Source organism: Vombatus ursinus, unplaced genomic scaffold (genome assembly GCF_900497805.2).
Source record: "Vombatus ursinus unplaced genomic scaffold, bare-nosed wombat genome assembly UNPS02014821.1, whole genome shotgun sequence".
NCBI classification, from domain to species: Eukaryota; Metazoa; Chordata; class Mammalia; order Diprotodontia; family Vombatidae; genus Vombatus; species Vombatus ursinus.
The window spans coordinates 31807280-31821119 of record NW_020954599.1 but is presented as its reverse complement, the minus strand read 5'-3'; the positions used below and the strand labels follow the sequence as shown (position 1 = coordinate 31821119).

The 13840-nt window shown below is 37.2% G+C and overlaps 1 protein-coding gene across 3 annotated transcripts in view; it reads right to left on the bottom strand.

Moving 5' to 3' along the window:
* The window catches only part of IRF2 (interferon regulatory factor 2), a 133414-nt gene that overhangs the window by 93242 nt on the left and 26332 nt on the right, over positions 1-13840 (bottom strand). The gene's annotated exons all lie outside the window — the stretch shown is intronic.

Here is a 13840-nt window from a genome sequence, read left to right as displayed (position 1 = left end):
ACATCCAAAACCTCATTGAAAAATGTGAATTGGTCTCAGTACCCCCAAAAAAAATTCTAGAAAAGCTCAAAAAGGATTTTAAAAATCAAATAATAGAGGTAGAAGAAAAATTGGAGAGGGCTGGGAATAAGAATGATACAAGAAAATTACGAAAACAGAATCACAACAGCTTGGTAACAGAGGTATAAAAAATGCTGATGAAAATAATATCTTAAAATATAGAATAGCACAAATGATAAAAAGAAGTACAAAAACCCACTGAAGAGAAGAAGTCCTTTAAAAGCAGCATTGGCCAAATGGAAAAAGAGATACTAAAAAATTGAATGAAGAAAATAATTTCTTAAAAATTAGAATTGGGCAAATGGAAGCTAATGGTTCCATGAGACATCAAGAAACAATAAAAGAAAGTCAAATGAATGAAAAAAAATAAAAGAAAATGTGAAAAATCTCATTGGAAAAACACCTGACCTGGAAAACAGATCCAGGAGAGATAATTTAAGAATTATTGAACTACCTGAAAGCCATGATTTAAAAAAAAAAAACTAGATATAATATTTCAAGAAATTATCAAGGTTTAAAAACTGCCTTGATATCCTAAAACCACAGGATAAAATAGAAATTAAAAGAATCTACTGATCACTGAGATCCTGAGAGAGACCCCAAAATGAAAATTCCCAGGAACATTATAGCCAAATTCCAGAGTTCCCAGGTCAAAAAGATAAGATCACAAGCAGCTAGAGAAAAAAATTCAAGTATCATGGAACCACAGTCAGAATAACACAAGATTTAGCAGCTTCTACATTAAAAAATCAGAGGGCTTGGAATATGATATTCCAGAGAGCAAAAGAGCTAGGATTACAACCAAGAATCACCTACCCAGAAAAACTGAGTTAATCCTTCAAGGGGAAAAAGGACATTCAATGAAATAGAGGACTTCCAAGCATTTCTGATTAAAAGACTAGAGCTGAATAGAAAATTTGACTTTCAAATACAAGACTCAAGAGAAGCAAAAAAAGGTAAACAAAAAAGAGAAATCACAAGGGATTAAATAAGGTTAAACTGTTAAATAAAATTAAGGGGTAGAGAAGAGGGATGCACTGGAAGAAGAGGGAAGGGAGAAGTAGAATGCAGAAAATGATCTCATACAAAAAATGCAAGAAAGAGCTTTTACAGTGGAGGGGAAGATGGAAGAGTGGTGGCCAACAACTGAACCTCTCAGAACTGGCTCAAAGAGAGTATAACATAAACACTCAGTTGGGTGTAGAAATCTATCTTGCCCTACAGGGAAGTAGGAAGGGAAGGGCATAAAAGAAGGTAGGGTGATGATAGAAGGGAGGGCAGATTGGGGGAGGCAGTAATCACAAGCAAATCATTTTTGAGAAGGGACAGGGGAAAGGAGAGAGAAAGAAGCATAAATGGCGGGGAGGGAATAGGAGGGAGGGAAATACACAGTAATTGTAACTGTGAAAAAAATTGTAACAAGTTTCTCTGATAAAGATATCATTTCTCAAATATACAGAGAACTGAGTCAAATTTAGAATAATACAAGTCATTCCTCAATTGATAGTCAAAGGATATGAACAGGCAGTTTTCATACAACGTAATCAAAATTATCTATAATCATAGAAAAAATGCTCTAAATCACTATTGATTAGAGAAATGCAAATTAAAACAACTCTGAGGTACCACCTCACATGTATCAGATTGGCTAATATGACAGAAAAGAAAAATGACAAATGTTGGAAGGGATATGGAGAAATTGGGACACTAATGTACAGTTGGTAGAGTTGTGAACTGGTCTAGCCTTTCTGGAGAGCAATTTGGTACTATGCCCAAAGAGCTGTAAGACTGCATACACTTTGACCCAGCAATACCACTACTAGTTCTGTATCCCAAAGAGATTTTTTTAAAAAGAAAGAAAAGGACCCATATATACACAAATATTTGGAGAAGCTTTTTCTGTGGTAGCAAAGAATTGGAATTTGAGAGGATGCCTATCAATTGGGGAATGGCTGAACAAATTATGGTATATGATTCTGATAGAATATTATTGTGCCATAAGAAATGAAGAGCAGGATGCTTTCAGAAGAACCTGGAAAGACTTACATGAACTGATAAAAAGTAAAGTGAGCAGAACCAGAACAGTGTACACACTAACAGCAATAGCGTACAATGATCAACTGTGAATGACTTAGCTATTATCAGCAATACAACGATCCAAGACAATTCCAAAGGAATGATAAAAACTGCTGTCCACCTCCAGAGAAAGAATTGATGGAGTCTGAATGCAAATTGAAGCATACTTTTTTAACTTTATTTATTTTTCTCGGACTTTCTTTGGTCTGTTTTCTTTCACAACATGACTAATATGGAAATATGTTTTGCATGACTGCACATGTATAACCTATATGAAATTACTTGCCTTCTTAATGAGGGGAAAGGAAAGGAAGGGAGAGAAAAAAATTGGAACTCAAAAATTTTAAAAAACAAATGTTAAGTTATTTTTACGTGTCATTGGAAAAAAATTTAAATTTTTTTTGAAATGGCCAGCAGTATGAAAGACATTCTACACTATATCAAAGCCCCCCCCACTATGGTATCCATTCATCCATCCACCCATCCATCTATCACTCCATTAATCACCCTATTGCCCCTAGTAAGAAATAAATAGTACTACTGCCCTCCCGTTTTGGAATCTGTCTGCTAAGGTGCAAATATTTTTTTAAATTACTTTTGAATTTGTTCTTCCCCTTAAATGTTTTCACAAATTGTATTCACATGTTCAGTAATATGTATGTCTATGATATATCTTAAATTACTGTTATCTGCATCTCTGTGTTGCATCTACATGTTTGAGGTTATGCTTAAGAGGCAGAGATCGTAACGAAACAAGTAACTCTACTTCTTTCAATAAGAACTAAGTTCAAGCCCTGCCTCTAACAAGCAGCCACAATCATTTGTTTTGTTTGGTGTTTTGAGGAGTTAGAAGAGACCACCTACCTCATGGGGTTGTTGTGGGTATCTAAGATTTGCAATCCTTCACTGTAAGCCTCTAGTGCTGCTAACCAGGAACTGTCTCAGCCAGATTATGCACAGCTGACTGTGCTAATTTATCAAACTCACAGTCAGAAAAATAATGTGTGTCCCCCTGCTTATTTCACAACAATAAGCCCATTTTCATCCCTTTGTTGGGGGGTTATAATCAAATGTTGGCAATTTAAAAGTTTTCGGTTATTTGTGGGTTTGGGAAAACCCAACCTTTGTAGGAATTAGAACTGGTCCAGGTAAATGGCTTCACAATTTTCTGAAGATGCAATTCCGTTAATAAATGACTTCTAGGGGGCAGCTAGGTGGTGCAGTGGATACAGCACTGGCCCTGAAGTCAGGAGGACCTGAGTTCAAATCCAGCCTCAGACCAAACACTTGACACTTACTAGCTGTGTGATCCTGGGCAAGTCACTTAACCCCAATTGCCTAAAAATAAAATAAATAAATAAATAAATGACTTCTACCAAAAAAAAAAGTACAACTGACACATGTTCACTCTTGAGCATCTGCCTTGCATGAAATGCCATCTAGAATAAGACAGCTGTCATGCTACCCCCCCCTTCTAGGTCAAGGGTTCTCACCCTTTTTGTCTAATGAACCTCTCTGGCACTCTCATAAAGCCTATGGACCCATTCTCAGAATAACATTTTCAAATCAAATATGTAAGTTTACAAAGGGAACAAATTATATTGAAATACAATTATCAAAATATTCAAAAACAACAAAGACCCCTAGTTGAGAATCTCTGTTTTAAGCATTTATAGTCAACTGCTGATTGTGATTTCTACAGTAAGACTTCACAGTAGCCTTCATGCTTACAAATCAAAATCCCTAACCTTAGCATCAAGTATATAATGAAAACTATTCAAGGGGGGGTTGGAGATGTAGGAGGTGCTACATAGAGGAGAGAGTTCCAAGTAGAAAGCCTAGACTATGCATGAGAGAGGTTGCATTATGACCTTAGGGTCAGTAAAATATGATGTTGGATAAGATGGCTTCTGCAGTCTTTTCCATCTCTAGGAACTTCAAACTTTAAGATTCCATGGTTCTCTATGTTTCTGGAAAGAGTCTTTGGTGTTAATTAAGTTGAAGCAAGATCCAACTTCCCACTGAGGGTTCTCCAGAGGTGAATCTATGGGAAATAGCTCCAAAGTCTAGACCTTGCTGTTCTTCCTGTTTCCTGAGCAAGAATAAAATGTTTGTCCCCATCTCTAAAAGCAGATGAGTCTCCATAAGGACACTATACAGCAGGGGTTCTTGGCTTGGGGTCCATGAACTTTAAAAATGTTTGTTTTGATCAAATTTATTTCAACATACTTGTAATACTTGTCTTCCTTTGTAATCCCATGTATTTTATTGCAAGCATTTAAAAACATAATTCCAAGAAAAGGTTCATAATTTCATCAGACTGCCAAAAGGATCCACGCCACAAAAACTTGTTAAGTGCCACTGTTGTACAGGGAATTCAGAATTTTGTGTAAGGGTGAAACCAGGGCAGGAAAGGGAAGCAGAGGACGGCATGTATGCAACACAAGAACTCATAAAACTGGATGCTATAAAAAGGAGCGAGTTCCCCTTTTCCCTGGACCCTTTCAAGATGAGGCCCGGTGACTCTCTGCAATGGAGAAAAGATTTATACATTAAGAGGGAGACTGGACTCCATGACTGAGTAGGCCAATGTTTAGGAACACACTCTATGCACATGTATATAGCACACATAGTATGAATTTGACAAATATTTGCTGAATGAATGAATATAAAGAAAGGAATAGCAGAGGAAGCCAGTATTGGCTAAACTTCAGAATTTCCTAACCTTTAGAGACATCCTCACTCTTCCTGGCTCCTTGAACTCACGACCACCCCAGCATTTACCTTTATATCCTACAGAGTACCTAGCACCCTGCCTTACATTTAAGAGGGCTCAAAAAATGTGTTGAGTGAATAATTGGCACTGAAGCAATGGTGTCCAACTTGAATAGAAATAGGAGATGCAATAGGAAGCATCACTGGGTGTTGTATACCTCTGCATTAGAACACTCAGACAGAGAGAATGACCAAATCTCAATTATAATTTCTGGACCTCAGGGTCAAAAGTGATGCTTAAGGTGAAGCTCCATATCCACAGTGACCACATTCTATAAAGCAAAAAACAAGACCTATAATGTAAGAAAATGGATGTTGTTTTGTTTTCGGGAGAAAAAAAGTCTTTGTTAAAAAGTAATCTTTTGCCTTGAAATTGAGTCCTACAGCCAAATGATTAACTGAGATGGGGCATCTGAAGGAGGTATGAGGGTTAGGGCCTCTGTTTACCACCAACGCAGCATTAGGGAACTACTTACCAAGGCAAGAATAAAGGAGCTCACTACCTTATTGGAAAGGTTTTGGACCCCATCACAGACCAAGATCTTATGAAAAAGGTCTGGGACTGAAGGCAGAAGACTTGAATTTTTGTTACAGCTCTTCTATTAACTAGCTATATTTAGTTATCTGAGAAACTGAACTTTCTAATGAACTAAAGACAAACAAAAGAGGCTCAGCAAACCCAGTCTCAGACACATGACACTTACTAGCTGTGTGACCCTGGGCAAGTCACTTAACCCCGATTGCCTCACCAAAAAAGCAAAAAAAAAAAAAAAAAAAGAGGCTCAGGAATCAGATACGCCACATCATGGTCCTGTACCTTGGTCTCTTCATTTATATAACAGGAATCAGGTCTGACCTACCTTCTTTACAGAGTGAAAGAAAAAAAATTAATAATGATATGAGAACATAGATTTTTAAATGCTCTGACAGTTAAAAGTCCCCTATCAAGAGGCCCAAAGCTGAATCAGATCGGCCAAAAAAAATAAAACTTCACACCACTGACAAGTTTCCTACAAACTGAAATCTCTCCGTGGGAGGTAGACACAAACACCAGACCCATCACTGGCATAGCATTCAGATAACTGGGCCAACCCCATTTTACAGCTATACCTTGTTATGTCACTGTGGTCTTACAGACTCAGCCTCTACCTCTCACTCCTCTATTAAAAGTTTATTAAATTTGTTCTTCCATCAGGGAACATTTCCTGAGATTCCACAACATTTATGGTTAAATGCTGATAAAATGTATTCCAATTTAAGAATGTAATTCCAATGAATTATATTGACAAGAAAGGTCCTTACTATTTTAAATGGAAATTTCCTTGACCTATTATATATGTCTTATTTGTTTTAGACAACAGTAATTTATAGAAATGCCTCTCAAAAACATAACTAGAGAGAGTGAATTGCTTCAATACTCGTATAGGAAAATAGGATTATAGATTTAGAACTGGAAGGGACCTCAGAGGTCATGAAATCCAACCCCATCATCGTGTGAGTGACAGGGAATGAGGAAACTGAGTCCCCGAGAGAGGAGGGGACTTGCCCAAGGTCATACAGGTAATAAGTGAGAGAGGCAGGATTTGAACCCAGTTTCTCTGACTAGAGAGCCAATATTCTTCCTACTGTGATCTCTTCTGCTGGCACTCATCCCAATAAAGGAGGCTATAACCCATTCAGGCATGTCTTTCCATCCTGTGTCTCAATTCTCATTCATGTTTTTCCATAAATAGTCCACCGAGGTTCTAACTAATACCCCCATCAGGATGCCATCCATTATCCCTCACTCTCCAGGTATAATTTGCCCACCTCCTTGCTATACATAGCTTCGACGCAAATAAGAGATCAGATCAAGGACCTCTCTTGAGTCTAGCACACATCTTTCTATTTTCCCTTCTTCATCTGCACTTTTTTCTTCATTCTCCTCATTTTCTTCTCCTTTGCCTCCTTCTCCCTTTTTTTTTCTTTGAAACTGTGTTTCCCTATCTTACTCCAGCTGATAGATTAACACAATAGGCAGTCCATCTGACTTCAAGCCATCATCTGGGCAATAGGAATTTTTTATCTACTTGGCTCTTCCTGAGCTGACTGTAAGGCTGATTTGCTCTGATCTGGGAGGGGTCTGTAGCATTCCAGAACTCAATACAAAAGCACAACGTCCATTGCAAATGGAGGCATCAGGAGAACTCCACTACTGTGATCCTTCTTTCATTTGGATAATGCTTGAGATGCCTTCTATGATGCCGATGAACACTTTAAATAAACTAAAGTAATAAAATAAAAATAAACAAACTTGGATCAGTGCCCATAAAAATACTCAGCAGACACTATAAAGTTAAAATGAAAATTTCACAGAAAAAATTTCAATGACATGCTTAATATTTAATAATTTAATATTTAAAGACATATACCAGTAGGAATTTAAGGGGGGGGGGGGGGTGGGGGAAGAGGGGAAGGAGAATCGTAAGTGTTGAGACTTTTAGTTCAGCACAAACCATGTGCCACACAAAAGATTTAAGTTATGATCAGCAATGACTATGCAGTCGAACAAGATGAATCTCTCTGTTCTCCAAACACAATTAGTGGAAAGTCTATGTAATTCCACTCCTATCATAATGGATTTCTAATCCCATCACTCTTTCTTTGTGTCTTCCAAACATAGAAAAATATACCTTGTTATGTCACTAAAGCCAAACATATATATATATATATATATATATATATATATATATATATATATGTCTGTGTAAACAGGAAAAGCCAAGTGAAGAACTGGGGAAATCATTTGAATAACCCAGCTCAAAAATGCCTAGACGATTTATGTGTATTTGCTACCTATATTCACTAAAAATAGCAGTTCAGCAACCTATTTCACTGTGAACATGCAGAAGTCCTAAAAGACATTTGTTTGGTTTTTATTTTGAATTATCATAATTCAGCAATTAAATTATGCTACTCAATTTAATTTTAATAAGATCTTCAATAAAGTTATAAGCATACTGATAAAAGAAGGAAGAGGAGCAATCCCAGTGAATTCATTCAGTTCAATCAAATAATCCAGAGACTGATGGTCTCCAACTTTGATAATGGAGCTACCTATTTGGAGTGATTCTGGTGCAGGATGTGCATGACTGGTCCACTCTTTGGAGTAGAAGACTTTAGAGAAACATAGAAAAAACAAAAATTTGAAGGAACCTCAGAAATCATCCACCATGGTACAAAACATGAATTTTCCCTATTCGATCCCTGACAAATGGATGGTCATCTGCCTTCTCTTCGAACACCTGAAGTAACACTTTGTGAAAGCTATTCCCTTTTAGAACAGCTATAATTGTTAGGAAGCCTTTTATATTGAGACTGCATCTGCTTTCCTGATGTTTCCACCCAGTCAGTTCTTGTTATGCCCACAGGAGAAACAGAGGATAAAAACAATCTCTTTTCCACATGATGAGCCTTCAAATATTTGAAGTCAGCTATTATACTCCTACCTCTTCTTTTATGACATGGTCTTTGGATTCATATCTTTCCAGACAATGGATACTCGCTTGGAATTTAACATTGCTATCCAAATTGTTACAAATCTTCCCCCATCTGTGTCATTAACAAAAACACAAGGTATCAATGACAGATCCCTTTAGATCTATTTGACCCATTCTCAATCTAGATAGATTGTGTTATAATTCATCTCATGTCTCCACAGCAATCTAACAAGCCTGTCCAAAGAGGAAATGAGATTGAATGGTTCTAACTTATTCTTATGATACCAATGATGATGGCTAGTGATCACTGATTCCCTTTCAAATTGTTCAAAAAACATCATTCTAATAAGCTATGCTAGAATTTTGCCCGGGATAAGCAACAAAGCTCACTGTTCTATAGTTTAGAGAATCTATGGTCTTTTTCTTTGATGGTAGAAATAAATAAGAGTCCCAACTCTCTTCAGTCTTTAGCTTTTATCACTACACAGGAATATATTAATCTTTAATATCTTCTTTATCTCCATATCCCTAAGGAATCTTATATAAGCATCTTTTCTTCCATCACAAAGTCACAGAATTTTCAAGGAAGAAGAGAGCTAAGCCAGTCCAACAATGAGTCAGTTACAAGGTATAGGCAAGTTTTTGCTTATTTTACTCAAAGTATCTGGTGAATCTCTTAGTCATTCTCATTGAGTAAGTCCCAGTGGCATCAACTAACAATATCCATAAGTATTGACTCTCTGATATGATAGCATCTCAATGAGTCATCCATTCAGTTTATGCAAATACCGGCAGATGGGGTTTTCTAAACTCCAACAGCCTTCTTAAAGCTCCTTGTCCTTTTCACCCTTATCTTTATTCTGTATTAGATTTCTTGCCAGAATTACACAGATTATTCCTCTACCATGCACTTCACTTTACTTACCACCACTGTCTTAAAAGAATAAAACAAGATAAAGCAACTACTCATAGCAGTTTTGCTTTCTGTTCCCTGTTCTTCCTCTATATTATAAACTGCTGACTGTCATTCTCAAATATAAATCCGGATCTTTCCAAAAGCATCAGTACCACCCAAATGCTAAGCACTACTGAGGATTACTAGGTACCTTTCCCCTTCTATCAAATCTCACAGGTCAGCTGAGCATTCAAAACCTTTGAAATGCCTTCCTTGGGCCAATAATTTTTAAAATGTATTTACTGACAAGTATTTAAAAAAAGGCCTCCAGTTAAAAAGTATGATTTTTAATTATTTCAGAATCAGTAAGCAGAAATAGCAAAGGATTTGGAGCCAAGAGGGCTTGGTTTAAATATTGGCTCTGCTACTTTCTGTGTGAACTCAGGAATCCTATTTAGCCTTCTTAGGTCTCAGTTTCCTCATTTTTAAAATAAGAGTGTGCACTAGATGATCTCTAAAGTCCCAATTCTAAATTCTCTGTGTTCTCAAAACACTCTGGTGCTTTTAACTACAATTTTTTAAAAAAAACTTTTCTTAAAATACTTTTTTTAAACTCTTTTTTTGGTCTGTTTTCTTTTGCAACATGGCTAATGTGGAAACGTTTTGCATAACAGCACATGTATAATCTGCATCAAACTGCTTGCCTTCTCAAGAAGGGGGGATGGGAAGGAGGGAGAGAATTTAGAACTCAAATTTTTAAAAATTAACATTAAAAAATTTTGTTTACATGTAATTGAGAAAAAATAAAAATAGACAACATGGACTCAAAAAAAATTTTGGCTTAAAATACAGGAAACCCCATTTTCTGCATTGTACTACTTCTTTAATTTAGCACTTTTAACTGTAAACTTTTCTATCCCTAATCACAGTCTTGGTCTTAATCGTTCTCCACCTCTAATCCATCCTCCATACTGCTGCCAGATTAATCTTTATGCATAGATCTGGTCATGTTGCTATTCTGCTCAAAATCTTTTCTATGGCCTATTGAACAAAATTCAATAAGTTCAAAGTTCTCCTCTGCCAGAAATTTTAGACACTCTACAAAGCAGTACCATCTTACTTTTCTAACCTTATCTCATATATCTACTAAAGTGGTCTGCTTTGTGTTCTCCCCATACCCCAACATGCCCAGTGCCTTTGCTATTTCTTATGCTGTCTTGCTTTTCATTTTTTCACATATTGAATTTCTAGACATCCCATGATGTTGTTGCTGTTTTTCCATCATTTTCAAAGAGGATCAATGACATCATGAGGTTGATGTCTTAACTCATGGGTGGACTGGATATAAGTGAGGCAGAGTGGCATAAAGTGATCAGCTTCCCTCTTTCTCCCAGACTCACTGAAGTGCTGTGGCAAAACAAAAGTCAGGATAACTAGCAATGGCCCAGGATGCAGTGGATGACCTTGGCATCTTTAATATCTGACCAAGCTTTAAGCGCTCCACAGTGTTTGCTTCAGCCACCTTCATGGCCATGGGAACAAATTGTTCTCATCTACCCATTCGGCGGGAGAAGTCTTCACATGCTCAGGGTAGACATCCCCCTAACTCACCTACAGGTCTGAAGGCCTGTCAGTTACCCTGGTTTGGCCCGTAGGTTGAGACGGTTTTATGAGGACGTGGCTGCTGTGCATGCTACATGTTTCTTGGAGACACAGGTGAAAGGTGGACACCAAAGGTGGATGAGCAGCCCTGAAAGGGCTAGGCAAGCCCTCCCACCAGAGGTGCTGGTCCTCCTAGAACACCTCATACACCCCAGGCATCCCATAAAGCCTAACTCAAATGCCAACTTCCACAAAACCTTCTCTCATCCCTACTTCTCATAATAAACTTCCTTCTCAGGTTGCACATAGCCCTCTGGGGAAAGTGGTGGATACACTACACTTAGCCATCACTAATTCTTTATTCTCTCTATCCATTTAATCTGGAATAGTCTCCTCTTCAAGTTCCCCCTACCTACCTATCTTTTAAAGGCCCAATTCAAATGCTACAATGTCCATGAAGACTTCACTGACCTTTCCATCTGGAAGTTTCTTCCAGAACTGAATCTCCTAGCATACTCTACTACCTTTATGCATTTATGATATGCTAATTTGTATTATATTACCTATGAACGTAAATTATTTCCTCTACATAATCATAAACTACTTAAAAGTAGGGACAACTTATTTTGCATCTCCCCCAGTATCTTAGAGTATTGCTAATAGTATACAAATAAATCCAAATCAAGAGACATTTATTAAGCACCTACTACATAGCAATATGATATAGTGGAAAGAGGGCCAGCCTTGGGGATCAAGAAGACCTGGGTTCTAATTCTGCCTCTGACACATACTAGCTATGTGACCATGTTTCTCCTCAATAATATCTTTCCTTCACTTCCCACATGCAAGTCACTCTTACCAATGTGCTACAGCCTACTCAGGCATTTTCCCTATTCGGTTGGTTATAACTTTTGATTCTTTCAAGAGCGTGGTGCACAGTGTCTTGTAGCATTGACATAAGAATAACAGTGAAAGATGAGCATAGCCATATGCCATCACTTAAAACAACTGCACAATTTCCCAAATGTTATCCAGTCTGATCTTTTCCTCCTACTCATGTCTGGAAAAATGGTATTTTAAAAACTCAATAATATCTTGATTCTCCCATTTAAGTCACACAGAGTAAAAGAATGTGCCCTCAAGTTCTGTGAGGAGAATATTTCCCAGTAACTACTGCCATAATGAATGAAGTTGAATTTTCCCACTTCACAAAAACCCAGGAAAAGAACTAGAATGAGATTTTTTTTAAACTGTGCTTCTGAGATTGTCTATACATCATAAAGTGGGGCATCAAAGTAATTACAAGGATTGTTGAAACAAGACAATCTATTATAAAAAAGAAAAAATTGGCCCAAATTATCCAATGTGGCTTTTTGTGTTAACTGAAATTCACTAGATAACTAGAGTCCTCCATTTTATACTGAACTTATAGACAGTCATGGTATCTTTAAGCTCACAAGCAAAATAGAAAAAAAAATAGTAAGAAAATATGCATGGGGGGGGTCTCTTACTATACCTGTTAGTTGTCACAAGGCCATTCCCCTCAAAACCAAATGGACCCAGTGTGTTTCAGAAAAAGGATATAACTAAGAGTTGACAAGGGGATGGAAACAGTGAGTCATGATAGCCGGGGGGAAGCTAAAAGAGGCTTAAATTAAAAGGTTTTCTTAGTTGCATAATTCACCAAGTTATTTAATTCCCTGCTTTACTTGACCATGAAAATTGGGCCACTTAGTCAAATCAACAAGTATCTATTAAGCACCCACTTTGTGCCAGGCACTGTGCTAATCGCTGGGGATACAAAGGGCAAAAGGCAATCCATTCTCTCAAGGAGTTCACAGTCTAATGGAAAAGACTACATGCAAACAACTCTGTATAAATAAGATAAACATAAATAAAAATAAAGATAAATAAAGATAAATATATGAGAAATTAAAGACAATCCAGAGCATAAGAACAATTCAATAAAAATAGCTAAATGCAAGTTCTATGCCCAATGTGTGGCTGGATGAATGAATGAATGGAATGAATGAATGGATGGATGAATGAATGGAATGAATGAATGGAATGGATGAATGAATGGAATGAGTTAATGAATGAATGGAACAGCCAAAATGAAAACTTTTTTTCTCCTTCAAAAGAAGAATTTTTTGCTCTAATTATTTGTTCATTCATCCAATAAGCATTTACTAAGCACCCACTGTATGTAAGGCACTCTGCTAAAGGCAAAAGTCACCAAGGTAACAATGAAACAGTATCCTTAAGGAATGTGCTTTCCATTGGAGGCAATGGATGCCAGGTAAGAATAAATCAAGGTAGTGAGTGATAGAAGCAAAGGAAGGACCCAGATCAAAGGCCTTCTCTAAGCATACTGGGGGGGGGGGGGAGATACTTAGGATCACATGGTTAGAGGTCCTACATTATTTTATAAATGAGGCCCAAAGAGCTTATAAGTAATTTGCTCCAAGTCACACAGGACATAGGCAGCCAAGTTTGGATTCAAATGTAGGTCCTCTGACTCCAAATCCCATGGGGATCAGAGAATTAACAGGAAATTATCCAGGTATTATAATTCCCTCAAGTTTCTGCCTCATTTTATCTTCCCTTAATTGTTTTTTTTTTGTTATGGATAGAGTCCAAAAAAGCTTATTAAGTTCTTATAGCCACAATTTATTTAAAAATTCCCAATCACCATTTGAAGATAAGCAAATAAAAGCTTTTAATCATATGAAAAATTCTGTAATATTTACTACTCTCCAATAATAAATATTCTGACCTCTTTCTATTCTCCCTACACTTTTATATACCCCCGATCATAAACGTAGCAGAATATGGGGAGCAGCAGCAACACCACAAGGTCTTGATACTATCTAGGGAGTTCCCCCAATTCCAGACCGGTCTGCGACTTGTGCAAATGCATTAGAAGACCAAAGATTTAGAGATGGGGCAGTAG